Genomic DNA, 16,655 nt, shown 5'->3' with positions numbered 1-16,655 from the left:
CGGCCGGCCCCTCGCCGCCGCCCCGCCCCGCGCCCTGCCCGCAGCGGCCCCTGCATTGCGGAGGAGCCCCGCGGCCTGCCCCGGGAGCTGTGCGGGGCGCCCCCACCCCCGTTCCCGGGACCCCCGTCTGACAGGGCGCGGCGGTGGGTTCAACCCCGGCGGGTTCGGGCACCGGCGGTGAGGTGCTCGGTGACAGCCGGCCCCGGTACCCAGCCCTCCGCCCGACCGGTATCGCCCTGCCCTGCCCTGTCCTGCCCGCGGTCTGTCTATCGTCACCACCGTCGTAGCAACACATCCCCAGCCTCCCTCACCTTGGTTGCCTTTGGTTCTTCCAACCATGCAAGTCTCAGCCCGATCTAATGTCTCCTTTTTCCCTTTTAGATGTTGAAAAAAAAAAAAAAAAAAAAAAAAAAAGAGAGAACCAATAATGGTGAGATAGGTTAAAAAAATGTTACAGCACCTCTGAAAAGGCTTAGAAATTGTGCTCGTGTAGGGCCCAGATCTCCTGCCATGTGCTGGAATCCAACAATAAAAGATACCCTATTGCTTGTCAGTTTCCAGCTTCTCAAGCCAAACTTTCCTCCTCAGGATGTCAATTACGGTTCCTGTATTCCTTTGGTGGAAGTGAAGCAGGCAAGGGCAAAGTCATCCCTCATGCGATGCCGCTGACGGGCTGGAGCTACAGCATGGGCTCGTCTCACCCTTTCTTGTCAATGTCACTTTGTCTCAGCTCTCTTTGCGGGAGATGAAAGACTAAAAAGCGATTCTTCCCTTTTCCATTTCCTAAACAGATCAGTCTAATGGGTTTGTTAAAAATGAACGTGCCCGGAGCCAGTCTGACAGAATCTTTACCAGCAATTCTGGGTATCATGTGTGTATTAGCCTAATAAATGCTTTTGGAACAGATACGATGTTTTGATCCAGTAAAGATAAATATTGTTATTCTTCTTTATATTTGGGCCCCCAGAATATACACTAACTGTAACCCAGACTGCACTGCGAAAATTTTAAATGCTAATTTCAGGTTTTTTTAATTTTGCTGCACCACTCTGAGCGAGTCTATTTTTTTTTTTTTCCAAAGCCTCACTAATATTAGGTACCCAGTTTGATTTCAAGCATGATTTTCAGGAGTACTATTTTTTCTCTCTGGACGTTAGCAGGTGGTCTACAATGCTTTGTATCTGTAGTTTGGGCCACATGAGTCTTAGACTGGGTGGTCAGAAGGCAGGTAAAGCCTAGGCTCCACCGTTGCTTCTGTTTCTTCAGCTTCAATAGAGAGATGACCATCCCTCAACAACTACTACATTGGATTATATTCCAATCCCATGTTATGTCAACAAAGTGACTTGGGGAGGCAAAATGATGTCGTTAAGCATCTTGATTTACAAATACATACAGAAATTTCCTTTTCCTTTAAAGTTGTGAATCTGTGAGTCAAGGCTACAAACATCTTCACTTCCAGTTCCTTTCCCAATCCCTCCTCAAGTGGTTTGGGAGAACTTCCCACCGTTGCCACTTCCCTCTTCAAGCATTTCAGCTGTAAATTAGTGGCATGAAAAGGGAGCAGGATCTTGCCAAGAGGGGAAAGCTGTCATGTTCCCCTCTGGTTGCCCACCATCAGTGATGTACATCCACCTGGAGGAGAAGATTCCAGAGGAAACTGATTTGCTGCAGGCAGTCTTTCTTCTAGACTGCCAGGAGCAAAGACGTCCATTCAGTGCAGAGGAATATGCACCAGTGTCCCCAGCACCCCAAGGATCAGCAGTGCCTTTCCTCTGCTGTCTTCTTCCATGCCTCCCTTTGGAGACCCATGCGGCCACGTGCGGACCTTGCCGGAGCTCTCCCCCACCAAGCACAGGGACTTTGCCCTTCCTTTCACCACCTAGATAACGGGAATGCAGGCTTACATAAAGCCTAATCAGAAGGAGCCCTGAGAGGGAATAAGCAGTTGGCTTGATCAAGGAGAAACAGTTACACTTCATCCAAATGGAAATTAGATTTATTTAAAGCTTACAATATTTAAAAAAAAAAAAAAAGAGAGAGAGAGAAAGAAAAGACAGCTTATAGTTTTGTTGGAAACAAATACCGCAGTGGGTGTCGTGGAAGAGATGTCTTAATGGAAAGACATCACGTACAATAAATAGACTGCCCACTGTCCATAAACATTCCTAGAGATCAGACGGGCGATACAACTATAAGCGGAGAAACGCTCAGAATATTCCGTGTGCCACAGAGGAATCGATGCCTCTGGCTCACATGCAGGATGGTAGCAGCCCGACTCTCTTCAGCAGCAGCCTGCAGAGAGAGAGGGAAGGTGAATCCTGGAAGTTAGTCGTTCAGTTGCAGCTCTCCTTTAAACAACCATCAAAGACGATGAAAAATAAACACGGAGAAAAACAACATGGCATTCACCATTTTCTCCGAGACAATTATCTAGGCAAATTACATTATACTTTACATTAAATATTCAGCAACAGTGTTGACACTAGACGTTTTAAGACAGGAAAAATTCTTATAATTTATGTTAGAGATATTAAAATGCATGCACATATTTTCATTAGAAACATTCATGCAGAGATCAAAAAGCATCATCTCACTAAGAGATAGTGGGGAAAGATATTTTTTTACAAAGGAAAAATAGATTTTTACATAACCTCACAAATGATAAGGTTTATAGTGAAACTTTGACACGCTGAATTATGGATCTATATATGGAGGTCTGGGAAATCAAATACAGAGGATTTTTACCTGCCTGCTAAAAGAAAAGGGAATTGCATTGTCTGTAGCCCTTTTTAGAACAGATTCATTTGAAACCGTGGCTGGGAAATGCTGTTTGAAAAGAGACTTGTGTCAATACGTATTTTTCTTGTACTGCATAGCTACAATAACAAACCACTGTCGCTCTTCTAACAGTTTATCGAGGTGCTGGCAACTTCGATGTTTGGCTTCACTTCAGGCTGGAGAAGGAAACATTTAATTTCTCAAAAACCCAGTGTGACTCAAGCCTCGGTGCCAATGTCACAGCATTAGCTGAGCGAACGGAGCAGTCAAGGCAAAGCCAACTCTTATCTATTCATGATGGCAAGAGCTGCGAGGACCAACGAGGATGACGAGGATGACGACATAGTGGAAGGTATGACAATGACCCCTTCACACACTTTCCCCAGGGGCGTATACCCAGTCTCTGGGCACGTTCAACAACCGGTTGAGCAGTTTTTTGCCACCTTTCCCCTTGGAAACACCTAGGCTAGGGTGACTGGGAAAGGCAGTGCTCCTGCCTCAGCATTGCCGAGATGTTTCTATCTGTTGAGAAACTCTAGGGTCCCTCTAGTGCCCAACAAAGGCCACGAGGAAGAAAGGCGAGCTGAAAAGCTCCTTCAAATGACGGTCAACCGCTGAGCAAAGTTAAAGCTTCCACTGAAAATAGTATGTAATTAACCCTGGCTTTGCATAACGAACTATGTTCAGTTTCTTTCTGTTTTGGACAAGAAACTCAACTGTATCGCATCAGCTCATACAGTAACATTCCCATGTAAAAGCCTCTTTCCCATTTGATTACATTTAGCTTTTAAAGATTATTTAGAGATATTACCTGTTTGCAAATGTATGTCTCGGGTTGCTACAGGAAAGCTTTAAGCAAAGGTGAGATCTAGCTACAGTGGAAGGACTTGTACCAGAGCAATGCTGCCTTTGTAGTTATCTTTGCTCTTTTTGTCCAAGGGACCGTAGATACCCACATGAATTATGATGGAAGAATTAGCTTCAGGGAGCTACACTCTAATTTACTTAATGCTTTTGATGTCAAAAGTCAGTCTCTGCATGAGAAGTAGCATAATTTGAAAGCAAAGAGAGGGTACAAAATGCTGGTGCCACCTGCTCTTGGGAATGCCAAGAGACAAGAATTGCCGTAGAGAATGCACTCCAGTGGACTTCTCCATTTCTCACTGCTGCGACTGAAAATGAAGGGTCCCCAGATAACATGCCAACGTAAAAAAAGGACAGAAGATGTCACTTACAGGGTATGGGGCTACGCACAGAGCTTCCTTCTTCCCCTGTCATTTACCTAACCCAGCTGCTTTTTCCCCTCAGATCTTGAGGCGTTGTGACATCTTGGTTATGGGGCTGGTTCCTTTGCTGAAGAGGAAAAAGCTGGATGTCAGACTTGTCATGTTAGAGACATCTCACAGGAGGTTTTGCAAACGTATTCAAAAGGAAGCGAGGGGAGTACTGATCCCTGCAGGATTCAGCTGTAGAAAGTTCTTAACCTAAACCAATTTTCACTGTTTTACCCCATTTTCCGGGGTACAGAGGAACAGTTCAGCTATTAAGATTTCATCTCCACAAAAAGAAAAAAAAAACAAACACAAAACTCTCTAGGAAAATAAGATTTGTTGCTTTTAAGATTTTCTAGTTATAACAGGGAATTGTGATTGACAGGAAGCAATAAATGCAAGTTTGAGCTTGGGTTGTTTGTTTTGCCATCCCTAGCTTCTCACTAGCACAGGCACTGCCTTCTTTATCTGTCCTGAAAGCTGTGGCGATAAAACTTCTGCACCATCCAGTCTCACTAGGTCTCCTAGTGAAATAGAAAAAATCCCCATCCACTGCCTACCCACAAGATCAAACAGAAGATGAACAGAACACACATGAAGGTTTAAGTAGTGAAATCTCTTTACATTGCGTCTGTAGCAAAATTGTATGAAAAAGTTGCATTTCAAAATAAATATGATGTACAAGTTACTAAATAGCCAAACTGGTCAGAACATGAGGTACTATTTTTGATATTTAATTTCCTCTTCTGGGGGAAACTCTGAATTTTTTCCAACAGTAGCTATGGAGGACTAAAGAACTTAGAAGGAATCTATTATTCTATTGCATGCTTGCACATGGAAGCTCTTCAGTTCTCTGATGTGCTGATAGCTTGTTTTATTAATGTGGAATTTTGATTAGGCTTTTTAATATGCTCCTCTTGCTAGGTTCAAACATGTAAATGTTACTGCATTTTCCAAGCCTAAAGCTTAAATTATCAGCTGAAAATAGATTAGCCTAATCAAGTTAACACCACAATATGGGGCAATGTAGTTCATCTTGTGTTTGGGCTTTTCTATTTCTTTTTGCCTATGAATAAGTCACTGATGTTCCTTCTTAAGAGAGGGTAGACACTGCAGACAGAACGAGGGGCTATTTTCTCATCAAAACTGTGGTTAAGCATCAATGTAATTAGGCTCTTTCCCATGACCAGGCTTCAAACTCAGCCTCGTATACTCAGTTTTTGTGCAAACAACAAATGCAGTGGGGTCCAATCTGGGTTTGAGAATGGCCTCAGCCTGATTGATGAGCAAACCCATCACGTCCTAGTGTGACGGAAATAATTCCCCAGCCAGAAGAAGGTGGTCCTGAATGCCTGAAACTGCCTGGTTACACTATGCTATTAAACTGCTTCTCATCCAGGGTCATCAGCAGCGCATGACTCTTAACAGCCTGCTTTGTACATGAAAGATGAGGGCTGGGGTCCTGAGGGGTGGCACATACATGCCATCTGTAAATTCATGCTGGCTCATGCCCATATATTTGCCCACAGTTGTCTAGCTGCACAAATCAGCAGTCCACGGGCAGTTACCCAATCTGAATTACAGATGTTTTAGCATGTAAGCACCTGGTTTAATGAACTGATACATTTGCTGCCACCGGGTTTAAAAATGCAGCCTGAGCGCCTGAATGTTATCTCCCGAAAACAGAGCTGGAGAACCTGTGGGATGGGTGAGGACTAGCAGCTGTAAACACAGTAGCATAGTCTCTGCCATGCCAGCAGGTGGATGAAGTTCTGCAAAAATATTCCCCAAAAATGGCTGATTGGATCTTATTAGATCTATTGTCACTTCAGGAAAGCAGTAGTTCCTGTAGTGATAGGGCAAATCACCACCAGCCTCCCAGCCACACAACTACATCTGTTAGCTGAGCTGACGTAGGCTACTTCTTTTTCAGGTACGACTTTGGATTTTATCATTTGAAGATACGCAAACCCAGTTCAAAGAGGAAAGTCAACAGAGAAGCTTGGGATGCTCATTCCCGTAAGAAACCTCAGCCAGTGATTTGAATGGGGAAAAAAAGAAAAAAAAGTAAAACAAGGATTAATTCTGGCTTGAATCTTGTATTCTGATGAAGGACCTGCAAGAGAAATGTAGAGCACGTTATAATCAAAGAGCTGATGGGCAGAGACAGAAGTGTTTCAGGTGGTTGCGACACCTATAAACATCCATTGTCTGAAGTGACTCCTTGTCATCACTCAGTATTTCTGATTTTTGAAGCGTCTGCGGATGCTTGCGCAGGCTGGTGCGTTGCCATGGTTACCATGGTGTCAGTGCTGAGGCTGTTAGCAAATGGGCTGATCTGTTTGTGTACCTCTGGAGTGAAAAGAAAGAAAAATCCCGTCATTTGTGCGGCTGCTAGCAAAGGGAGCCTGACAGTGAAACGAAATGACTGCACATAATGGTTTTCAGAATCTCCTCCTCTTGGAAATGATGGGGTAGTAAAGTGAGGGAGAGTAATGAAGCAAAGGAGCGAGGAGAGCTGCCAAGTGCTTATCAAAACCCCCTCTGCATAGCTCAAGGCAAGAGTCCTTACATGATAACGTCAGCTATATGGTCAAGAAAAATCAATATGAAGGTTTAATAATTCAGTTTCCTAATGGCCTGGCATCATTTTCTGCAAGAGCCAGGAAAAAGAGCAAGAACAACATGGATAAAAGGCAAAAAGGAGTGATCAATAGGCAACATAACACAAAAGAGTAACTTGCTTTGAGTGATACCCTGGAACCAAGCAATGAATATGCATTATAAAACTAATATTTAGCTTGTATACATGTAAAACCTTTACACGGGCACAACTCCATTGCTAAGTGAGAGGCAAAACAGGTTTAGAAGTGACAGGCAAGTGAATACACAGGAAATCAAGTAAAAACCTGGGCAGTGATCCAGGCTATTTTCAAATTTTGGCTTTTTTGTTGGTGTTAGAACAACCCCATAAATTACATATATTTTTATATATATGGCACAAATCCCCATGAGCTGAATTCATGTACTTTAATGCAGTATTTTACTAGGGAACAACACAAAGCTGTCCCACTTGATTACAAATTTTTGGGGGTTGCCCCATTGTTCTAGAGGGAGATCTAAAAGATTTGTCACATCACCATGTGTTTCACGAAGAGCTTTTGTTGCTTTTGAGTTGGGGGGGGTGGTGAAAAAGCACTAAAACTTTCACAGAGGAGGGTTGTTCCTCACTGCTTACATAGAAGCTTAAGTTAAATAGCTGTTAACAAGAAATAACAGCAATGTGAGGTCACCCTCTGTGTACCTTTTCTCAGTAGGGCTGTGTCACTACAGATGAACCAGGAATCCAGTGCACAATATTTTATATCAAACTCCTCTCTTCTTAACCAGTTAGGTTTCATTCATGTTTTCTCTGCTATAAACCACAGAAAACAGAGTTGACCCATTCTGTGACCAACTGTGGTGTCTTCCTGGCTTCACATCTGTAACATAGGCACCAAGAGAAATCTTTGGAGATGCAGAAGATAAACAGAAAGCCAAAACTGCAATCCTTGCCCTTCTTGTAGATCCCTTGGCCTGGCATCATGCTGGAGATGCAGGCTGAGACTTTGTTGCTTTCCAGCTCCGAACCAATGCAGCCAATTGCTCCAAAGAAGCTCCTTCAGCAGGAAGTCATTCCAGCCTCTCCTTGTGGTCTCACCCTGGGGGTGGTCCAGCACTATCAAGCCGCTGGCTCTCTTCTTTATTTCTTGTTGCTGACTCACTAAAGGCAGCTGAAGCTCAAGAAAAGCTTTCCCCAGGCTACCTTTCCACAGAAACCCTGGCCACAGTCACCACAGAGATGAAGCATGAGTCCTACCAGGTTCTGCTGGAGGTTCATAGGAGCCTTCTGCTGCATTCAGATGAACTGCTATTAAATTCAGCTGTTGAGCTGAGTACTCATCTCCAGACTATTAATTAATGTTGCTGGAAGCACAGCACTGTTGTCTTTCACCTGTAGCTGCCCAGGGAACAAAAGAAGTGGACTGGGCAATCGATGGCATTCGTTTTCATGACACTGCAGAAATGCAGCCATCGTTTGTAAGAGATATAAAACAAGTCATCTATGCAAACTGGCAGGGAAAAGCTGAAAGGCATCGCTGTTGCCGACACAGATCAATACTTACACGATGCCTATGGCTGGTTCTACAATCCACATTGATAATGCATCGTGTAACCTGACTCCAGAAACCAGGGCTTAACTCTGGCAAGCAGAGTTTTTCCTCGCAGAAACCCCCAAGGAACTCCTCTATGACCTCATTTCCCTCTTTCAAGAGAGCCTTTATTCAATATTTCCCCCCCCAAACACACACATTCCTTAAAATCAGCGTCTCTGACCACAGTTTGCAAACAACCCAACTCCAGCAGAAGCCAGGCTAGTGACAACCAGAGCCGTGTAAGCTAAAAGCTAACAATCATGGTTGCTAAAGCCTCTGCATTTGGGACCTGTAATGTTCCTGCATATACATTGATGAGCATCCTTTGGGTCTTGTTGTATTTGAAATGCTTCAGTGCCCGCTCTGCTATGCCTCGGGCTCTTATAATAAACTCTTGTAGCTAAGCAACAGTAACCTCAGCCCAAATGCTGTGGCAAGAGCAAGTTATCCTGCAGGAAACCCGTCCTCTCAACCAGCTCTGGACCGCTGGCACCAGCTTATCCTCACTGTTGACCACATCTCTTAGCACATACTGGGCTAAAGAAATTCAGACTGAAAAGAGATGGAGAAACAAGGCAATGAACGGGCAAAGCTGCCTGCAAACACTATGGGTGCTGCAGAAGGGAGGGCTGGTGACACAGGGGGGAAAAATAAACTTTCCTGTGCACGGATGAGGATGTGGCAGGATTGTCCTGTGGCAGGCAGTGTATGTGGAAGCAATTCAGGAGGAAGGTAATACTTTGAAGCTGGGTGTGCTTACCATCTTGGGAAAACCTCAACTGCCTTCAGATCAAGCCCAGAAGAAATCAGAATCAGCAGGTGAGGTTAGGACAGCGGGCCTACACTCAATGTTACTGAGAAACAAACATATAAAAATGATCTGCAGGGCTGGGAACTCATGGCCTTCCACTTGCTGGGGAAAAAAAAAAAAAAAAAGCAGAAGAGTATCAGCAAGGTTAAAGAAATACAGACAGGAAAGTTTTTCTAACACTCAAAATGGGAGAAAATCCAGATCCAACCACAGCTGGTCCTACAACTGCCAAACCATTTATAAATCCTCCAACACTCCCATTTTAATAGATGTCAAGAAATGTGTCTCCAGAGCTGAGCTATACTCTCTTGTGAACAACCACAAACCCAAAGATCTCTACAGTGTTTCTGGCAGAAAGTGTCACTAAAGTGTAAGTAAAAGTGGCCACAATAAGCGTTCAACTGTGGGCACATGTCAGAGGGTTATTTTGTGTAAGAAAGCAGGGCAGGGAAAAGTACAAAATGCAGTCAATTTATCAAGCACATAAACCACGTGCACTGCACCCTGGGGAAAAAAAAAAAAAAAGCAGAAGAGTATCAGCAAGGTTAAAGAAATACAGACAGGAAAGTTTTTCTAACACTCAAAATGGGAGAAAATCCAGATCCAACCACAGCTGGTCCTACAACTGCCACACCTGACATGGAGGCTAAAGAGGAATCATGAGGAAGAGTTTAAAAAAAACCCCTCTGTTAACATAAACAAACATTTAAGAGAAGGCTGCCCCTTTCTGGGGGTCAGACTGAAATTCTATCATGTAGTCCTGGAGTAGTTGACTGGTGAAGCACCACTTCTGCCTTCACTCTTGTCAGAACCACTTGGTAAAGCCCTGACTGAGCACTAACATCAGCCCCAACGGTGCTTTTTGCTCCAAGGCAGGCCTCGGTCACAGCCTGGTCAAGCTGTATAAAGACCTGCAGGCACTTTTTGGCCAAAAGATCAGGAAAAATAACTTTTTTTCATCTGCGTGGAGCTCTGAGGTAGGAATAAAATGCCATTTGGCAGCATTCCTGAAGCAAAGTACATGCACCATCAAATATAAGTGCAGCACTGAGATATTCCAGCTGCTGCCACCCAACAGGCTAATGCATTTCTCTTCTATCACCTTCACTCTGCTTTTTGTAAAACATTTACAGGCATTTATGAATTAAGCCTCACACCACACTCGTGCTCTAGGAAAGGGCTGGCCAGAGAGACACAGCAGCTCAGTAGTTAAGATGCCAGGCTAGAAGCCACGGTCACCAACCCACCGCCTTGTCCTCCAGACCTGCTGCAAGGACAAAGACATCAGAGTGTGCCAGGCAGCCTGTGCCCACCTGCTGGGAGCTCTGTCAATTTTAGGTCAATAATAACATTTTAATTTCCTTTTCAGATGGAGATGGGTGGTCACGTCAAGGTAGCACAGGAACTTGGTAGCAGATGCAAAACCAGAGAGGTTTCCAACCTGATGCCCTAAGATCGTGTATTTTAGCACTCACTAGAATTAATTTTTGTTCCTCATACCTTCTCAGCCGTGAAATTCATAGTTAATTCTTGCTGTGGAAATCATAAAAGCTTCCCGTTACAGGCACCTGAAGCTCAAGTCTTAAGCCCAAATTTAGGAACTGACGCTATCATCAATGACTGAGCAGCTGTCCCTGCTTTTGGTCAGGATTTACAGAGGCTCTACCAGGGACATTACCCTCAGGCTATTCTCTGCCTAGCAGGAGACATCTTTATGGGGACAGATGCAGCTGATTTGCAGAACTCGCTGACAGAGGACTCCATGAAGGTGAAAAACCTACATGGGTTCAAAGAAGGTATAGACAAATTCATGGGGAACTGGTCCTTTGGCAGCTACTGCAGGCCTGGGGTCAGGTATCTCATCCCTGGACATCTCTGAGCAGGTGGCTGCTGCAAGGGGATGCCACAACCAGGCTCTCTATAAGCTCTCTCTGCTTCTTGTCCTCTTTCCCTAGGCATTCAGGACTTCCCATTACACTGCCTATCTGCTGGTCTGAAACAGCCACGGCAATTCCTTTGTTAGAAGGGAGACCATAAAAAAAAATTGTGATGTAAACAATGTATGAACTTTAGCTATTTCTCAAAAATAAAACTTTCAACTAGTAACCTCAGAGCAGAAATATTTTATTTCTGCATAATAAACGTGCAAGGCTCTTGACTCATCTCACAAAGTGACTGAGAACCATAAGGTATGGTGTGATCTAACTTTAGAATTATCATATAAGACTCCAAATTTATTTTATTAAAGGGAGCTATAACTAAATTTTGATGCCATTAGATCATACAATTAAATATTGGCTTGCTTACAGGCCCTTGTGTTTTGCCCCATGTAAAAAGGACTGTACCCACCAATAGATGGCTTCTGAGATTTTCGCCTGCAGGATGTTTAACAGCTACTGACATAAGAAATAAATCCTTAAAATCTAAACCAAATGATTTTAACCTATAGAAGTGAATTAAAGGAAGTTGTGGGTTGATATGGGGACCTCCTAAATGTTTGCAACTCAGTGCATTCTAAACCCTTCCAGGTGAGTGAAAAGTATTTAACTTTAGCTTTCTTCCCTTTCCAAAGGAGGTGATAAATTGCACTTTCTGTGTTTTCTGAGGAAATAAAAAGAATACAGAAGAGGAAATACATTAAACTTTTCCATATCATCATGTAAATCACATTAACATGATCAATCCAACTAAAAAACATTTAGTCTCAGTAGATCGATTATTTTTGGATCTCAGAAGATATAGCTGAGCAATACAAAAGCAGAGTTTTTGAGGCAGAGGGCTTGGGACCCGTCAGATGTTCAGAATTTGATGGCCACAATTGGAAAATTACTTCTTTCCTAACACACAACAAACCACCCCAATATAACCTGGTTCTTACAGCAGCCAGAAAAAACAATGAACTCCTGAACTTTAGCACTGTAGATAAAGCCTGGACTGATTTTCTCAGTTCAGTGCAAAAAAACCTTGTGGAAGCAAAGCACAGCAATATTAAAGATCCATTAGAGGTGATGTTTTACCCAGAATGGCTCAATATTTGCATCTGTATTAACGTGTGAGCCAACACACAGACTCAACCATGAACACTGGGCTTTAAAAATAAACAAAGGCCCGGTACAGCTTTCTATTAATAAATAATGACAATAACAATAAAGCAATAAAACATAGGCTATTTAATTTGCTTTTCTAGGAGTCAGTCCACATAGGATGCTTTCAGAGGGAAACATTAACCATTATTATTAGCTGCCCATGAAAAGCTAAAGAGAAAAACACAGCCATACTGTAGGCTGCAAATAGTAAAAAATAAAATATAAAATAAATATTATATATATATAAAATATAATATATATATAAATAAAATAAAAAATAAAACCACCAGCTTTGCTCTCTCCTTGAGAGAGAGAGGGGAAAAGGGCAAGAAAGGAAAAGGTTATATCCCGGAAATCAGTTCACTGGGCTTTTAGGTTGTGGCTGTATCTTCCCTGTTTGGTCCTTCCCTGTGCCAGGGAATGCCCGTTTGTGCCAGAGCAGGCAAGGAAGAGCCATGTCCTCCCTGCAAGCAGCACCTGGCTGGAGATGCCTCTTTGGCTGTGCTGAGGGCTGGGCACAGAGCAGCAGCCTGGGCTTTCTTTCATGTTTTCCTATGAGTGATACTACTGCAGCCACGTTCTCCAGAGTGAAATCTGGGGATATGTCCTGGGGAGGAAATGCAGGACTCAATGCAGAGTCACAGGTGTTGTGATCTGATTTGATCTTTGTCCAGCTTTGGAGTCCTCAGCACAGGAAGGACATGGACCTGTTGGAACAGATCCAGCAGAGGGCCAGGAGCACCTCTGCTATGAGGACAAGCTGAGAGAGTTGAGGTTGTTCAGCCTGGAGAAAAGAAGGCTCCAGGGAGACCTTATAGCATCTTTCCAGTACCTGAAGGGGGCCTACAAGAAAGCTGGGGAGGGACTCTTTGCAAGGGCATGAAGTGATAGGATGAGGGGCAATGGTTTTAAACTAGAGCAGGTTAGGTTTAGATTAGACATTAGGAAGAAATTCTTTACAATGAGGGTGGTGAGACACTGGAACAGGTTGCCCAGAGAGGAGGTGGAGGCCCCATCCCTGGAGACATTCAAGGCCAGGTTTGATGAGGCTCTGAGCAATCTGATCTAGTTAAAGACATCCCTGCTTACTGCAGGGGGGCTGGACTAGATGACCTTTAAATATCCCTTCCAACCCAACATATTCTATGATTCTATGATTCAGGAAGTGCTTTTGAATATTTTGTCCTATAAAAACTTATTTTCCCCACATCTTGCAGGATGGAAAAAATTCCTTTTAATTATGTTAGGTAAAAATGAGTTCCTGTTACCCAAAGGATGCTGCCTCACTCATGAGGGCAGGGGGAGTGTTCAGCCTTCCCTGTGGTGTGTCCTGGGCAAGAGAAGAATGACTAATCAGCTGCTGGTGGCATTTTGAGATTGCTTGCTTTCATTTCTCAGATTGCTACTGAAATCCATAATGATATAAGGTGACTCCAAGATCAGACAGACTCTGATTTCTCAGTGGAGCTCTACCTTGAATTTTCCTTCATTAAATATATATATATGCACACATGTATATTATATACATATATTAAAAAATGGATCCTACTCCAAAAGCCTAGTAAAGTTGATGAGATGGCTCCCCTTGGCTTCTGTGGGCACAGGTTCAAAATATTAATCTGATTATCCTTATGGCTCAAATTCAGCAAGGTTGTTAAGTATATATCTAACTGGAGGTATCTGAACAGTCCCATTATGATGATTCATGGATTTAAAAATAGAAATATGTTTAAATGCTTTCTTGAACTTGGGTCTAAAGGAAATCAATACATGTCATGCCTCTCACTCATGAAATATTAAGGGAAAATACATAATTTATTGTGCTTTATGTATGCATATGTACTTAGCACTGATTATTCTGTAATAAGGCCATACATAATTTAAATTGTATAGCGTTCACCTTTTTTTTTTTTTTTTGGAGGGTGTGGGGGGAAAGACATCTTCATTAAAGCCAGAACAGCACACTTTTTTTGATGATGTGGGGATTTATTTTACTCTTTCAAATTATGGATGCCTGGATAATAATTCTGTTTGCAAATATTCAAAAGCCCTTTTCTGGAGAGAAAAAAATCACAGCCTCTTCTACCGCTCTGGGAAGGGAGCCTGAAACCTCTGAGTGGCTGCAAACCGGTGGCTGGGCAGCACAGAGGTCTGTGCTGGCCTCTGCTGATGGGCAGGACCACAGCTAGTGCCCAAATCACTGCAAGAGCCTCCGGCCATCCCTCAGGACCATCCCTCACCAGCAAAGCTAAATATTCCTTCTTGCATTTAAGGTTGCAACCAGCTGGATAGGAGAAAAGGGAGCCTGTGGTAGAAAAGCCCACATTATTTATTCACTAGGGAGAATAACTGTCCTTATTAAGGTTTATGAGCCAGTTTTTGTTTCTGGTTCTTGTTTGCCGATGACATCATGCTGTCTGTGAACCTTCCAGTGATGTATAAAGGACTCACTGAGCGAAGCGATCAAGGACAGGCTTAACTACATTTATGCAAAGAAGTGCATTTCTACTCTGCCACGCGCATCGGGGAGTGTGTCATTAACCTGCTGAAAGTCAGCATGTGTTTAAAAGCATTGCTCAGCCAGAAGATGCGTGACATATTTAGCACCTGCCTCATATGGATGTGTTTTAAAAGCTTTGCTGCCCTTTCTCACAACACGACTCCCTCCTGCTCACACCTGGGACAGGCTTTGTCTCTGCTGGAGAGGGCTGTTCCCAACAATTCAGATACCTCGGATACCAGCTTTGCCCCAGGCTGCCCATCTCCTAGCAGCAAGGGGATGGTTCTCCACTGAGGTGGGAGAAAGGGCGAGAATAAACAGGAGGAAAGAAACACCTTGGCTTTGTGCAGCAGAGCAATGCAGTTATGGAGAGATCCCTCTGAGGCAGGTTCCTCACCTCTGGAGCTGGCTCCGTGGCAGCTCACGTGTCCTCTCGCACTTCCCCACCACTCTAGCAGAGGGAATTAGCTCTAAAGATGATGCAAGGGGCATTCAGTGCATCCAGATCTGCCCAGTGGGGATGCTGCCATAGCACTAAAAAGCCTTGCTGCTTCTCCATCCTGTTCTGGATTCCTTTTGCTGCATGGAAATGAGTTAAGCAACACAACCACCATCAGGTAACAGCAGGGAATACTCTGAAACTTCCCTGCTTTCCAGCCTGTGTGCATGTACACACAAACATGTACAGTTCTTGGTAAGCAAACAGCTATTAAGCGAATATCGATGCTCCTTTCCTCTCCCAGCCTTCCACAATTACTCAAAAAATCAAAATAAAGTTCTTAAGGCCAGACTTACCAGCTTTGCCACGGGCAAATCTTACAGCCTGAAAGTCTCTGGAGGGAGAAAACATGTGGGGGGCAGTTCTTCAAGGCGTGCTCTGTGTCGAGCCCCACGTCCTGCCCCGCAGCAGAGCTGCTCTGCTCTCACATACCTGGGACTTCACTGCAGGAGAAGAGCAGAAAATGCCTTCAGTGATGTTCGGATCTCACCAAGCTGCAAGCACACAGACGTGACTGAGGTTGTGCTCTCAGTAGGGGGTCACCCTCGAGCAGCTTCTGCAAATCATCTTTTACCTTTCTTATTGTGAATGGGGGTTTCAGCCCACTGTTTCATTTTTCTTAGAGTCATCTAATTCTTTGACTCCTTAAGTTTGTGGAAAACAAAAAAATAAAATCACCAATTTTGATTCAGTTTTGAGTTCAAGCCAATCCCACTGTGATTTCACGTGGCTTCTGGCTGATAATGATGAAGTAGGCAAACTTTATTTAAGGACTTTGGAAAGAACCATTAATATATTTTTATGTTGCAGATGATTTGCTCAAAATGTCCCAGCAGTAGCATAGTGGGATATAAATACTCAGCACTGGTAGTTCTATTCACCAAATTATTAACACCAGAGAGTTAAATATTTCACCCATGACTTCTCTATAGCAATCATTTACTAAGCATGCAATGATGAACACCTGGAAGAGTACAAACCTCCCAGGTAGCTGCTTGGAAAATGCCTCTGGAAAGTCATTGGGAATTAATCTGAGCCACCTGAAAAGCAGGAGGCACATCCCCAGCTGCGAACGATTCACGCTGTGCTGGTAAACAAGGCCACCTCCCCTGAAAACACCAGACATGCTCAGGTCCTGGCAGTCAACTGGAATAACAATTTGGAAAAATAAGAACAAAGCTGAGGCTGGGACTGAACATGTAGGTCAAAAAGGTAGGAAGCAGGAAAAAAAGGAAAAAAAGCAGGAAACTATTTGCTGCACTCACATCTTTTTTTTATTCTGTGGATACAGGGGTCAATGGCATTATACTCAAGTCAGGAGCACAGTTCAGTATGTTTCCTACCTCTATCCACTTCTAACCTTAGATTGGTAAAGATAGGTGGAGAGTTCCCACTCCCTGACCAAGCCAAAATAAGTCTCCCATTTCTTTGCTGAGCCTCCATAGCGCATCTAGTCTCCGTCTACATCACTTCTTCACCAAACTCACTGACTTGCTGTGTACACAGATGGA

General features: G+C 43.6%; 2 long non-coding RNA genes across 2 annotated transcripts in view; one reads left to right on the top strand and one right to left on the bottom strand.

Moving 5' to 3' along the window:
* The window catches only part of LOC106898401, a 6,914-nt gene extending 783 nt beyond the window's left edge, over positions 1 to 6,131 (top strand). The window contains exons 2-3 of the long non-coding RNA XR_001413921.1: positions 2,914 to 3,133; positions 5,986 to 6,131. This is a non-coding gene — a long non-coding RNA (uncharacterized LOC106898401). The remainder of the gene's footprint in view (positions 1 to 2,913; positions 3,134 to 5,985) is intronic.
* Positions 2,059 to 15,563, bottom strand: LOC106898402. Its single transcript, XR_001413922.1, has 3 exons — positions 15,441 to 15,563; positions 4,017 to 4,134; positions 2,059 to 2,295 (listed from the first exon to the last, which is right to left on the bottom strand). It is a non-coding gene; the product is annotated as an uncharacterized LOC106898402 (long non-coding RNA).
* Between the last annotated feature and the right edge of the window lie 1,092 nt (positions 15,564 to 16,655).

Source organism: Calidris pugnax, unplaced genomic scaffold (genome assembly GCF_001431845.1).
Source record: "Calidris pugnax isolate Ruff unplaced genomic scaffold, ASM143184v1 scaffold448, whole genome shotgun sequence".
Lineage (NCBI taxonomy): Eukaryota > Metazoa > Chordata > Aves > Charadriiformes > Scolopacidae > Calidris > Calidris pugnax.
This window is presented reverse-complemented; position numbering and strand designations above follow the sequence as displayed.